The following is a 2,367-nucleotide window of genomic DNA, read 5'->3' on the forward strand; positions in this document are numbered from 1 at the left end:
TCGTTTTGCGAATGGCGGGAGAGACGGAAGAAGCGGGAGCGGGTTCTTATAGACAACCGACCTATGCTTTGTTCAGTTATTTACGGGGTTGCCACTCTCTGAATGGCATCTGACGTGGCATTGTCAGTGAGAACTGAGCCTGGATCCATGGAGCAATTGGATCAGGCCCAAATCTGATATATTAATGAAATAACTGGTAATCTAATAACAGAACTCAATTTATTTTATAAACAACTTATTAGTTGGTTATTTAAAAAAAAATTAGCGCGTATGATTTTTCTCCCCGAAAAGAAAAATAATGATAGATTTTTTGATAAATTCTTAATATTATTTAATTTTAGAAAAAATCTCCAATGACCCAAAATATGGGACCAACAGGGGGACAGGTGAGGTGTCATCATCCTATTGCATAATGAGCTGATCATTATGCAATAGGAAGGAGGACATCTCACATGTCCTCCTGTTGGTCTCATATTTTGGGTCACTGTAGCAAAGCTCTTAATTTTATAGTATCTGGCTTTTGGTTATGATTTAGACATAGATAGCTATTAATACACCTAAGAGCCAAAACAATATAAAATAAATATTACTTTTTTGAATAAATTGTATATATTTGATAAGTTAGCTAATAATTTCTTTATTCTAGAAGAATTGATACTTTTGATTATTTATATACTAGTGTTATGCCCATGCCTTGCTGTGAATATTATTTACCGAGGTATATTTTCTACCAAATTGATAATATAGATTTTATATATAGCTATTTATTAAAAGTTCAACAAGGATTTTTTTTACTATAACTATTTATAAAGTGAATTTTTAAACCAGTTAACTTTTATAGTGAATATGAAAGATTATTCACTATCATACCTCCAAGTGACTTGATTGTGATGTGCTATGTTATTACAGTGAATATGAAAGAATATTCCAATTTAATTTGGTTACTGTTAGTCTTACTTAAGCACTCATGTATATGTGAAGTACCTCCAAAAAAAATATTTCTACAGGTAAAAGGTTATCTAGATTTCTTGTTAGTAATATCCCGAAATCCATTTGGATTCTTATAAATCAGAAGCTCATTTCATATGAATTTTAAAAAATATATATGAAATATAAGAAATGAAATTTTTTTATGAAAGAAGCAAAAGAAAGAAGGCATATAAAAGATAAAATTATCACTGTCGAAGAGCAGATCCCCGACAATCAAATCCTGCAACTTGAGCAATTAGCCTTATAGAAAAACCTTTCAAATATTGGATTTTTATGGGGAAAATAGTTGGGGGATATTTTTGTTCCGGATTGTTGTTATTTGGCCAAAAATATGATCTATAATAAAAAGAAAAACATTGCTTCTAATGATAAAAGTGAAAACGTGAACATGAGATTTGAGAGGAATGACTAATTAGAAGCCCCCACCCCCACCCCCACCCCCACCTCCACGCCCCGGTGCTTTGTGGAGAGAAATGACGACAATGGCAACCAAAACAAGGAACACGGGGACGGGGTTGAGAGGTCGGGTTTGATTGGTGAATTAATGTGGGGCATGTATACACAAATTTTGGAAGCGTTTTAGAGTGACTCCAACCGTCCTCCATAACTGCATTTGCCAGCCCTTTCTGGGATCCAACCCAAGCAGCAAATTATAGAGTGCTGGTAACGCGACCGTGGTGAGCGTGCCAAAACTGGGTTTGAGGCTGCAAAAATTTGGAGATTTCTCTCTCTAAATTTGCAGGCAACCTTATATTACTAGCTCCAAAAAATGACGAATTTAACCCCTCACTCTCGCTTAACAACACCTTTAATTATTCCAATTGAGTGTACATTATTTTTTTGTTACTTTACTTAAATCTATATATATTTACTAGTAAGATATATATATATATATACATAATAAATTATATTATATATATATTATAACTTATATATATATATTAAATATTTTTTTAATAAAAATAATATCATGAGAAATGTCTCGTCGATACCTTCAAAATAAGACTAATATCGAAATATAAAATTGAAAAACAAGTAATTAGAAATGATAATACATTGAAAATTAAACGGAAATAAAACACATTAACTTAGAATTACATCGAAACTTTAATAAAAAAAGTTACATCACTTCATTGCCGTGTTTCTCTCACAAATGTTCAATTAATGCATTTCGAAGTGCGAAGTGTGCTTCTTTGTCTTTGAATTTCTTATGCCGGGTCAGGAATTGTCGGAACCGTTCGACATTCTTCAACATTTGAAATTGATGGTGGAGTAGAAACGACAATATCTTCTTGCTCATCACGTTCATCCTCAATAATCATGTTGTGCATTATTATGCAAGTGGTCATGATATCATGCAAAGTTCGTTTATCCCAA

The sequence above is a fragment of the Asparagus officinalis genome, chromosome 2 (assembly GCF_001876935.1).
Source record: "Asparagus officinalis chromosome 2, Aspof.V1, whole genome shotgun sequence".
NCBI lineage: Eukaryota > Viridiplantae > Streptophyta > Magnoliopsida > Asparagales > Asparagaceae > Asparagus > Asparagus officinalis.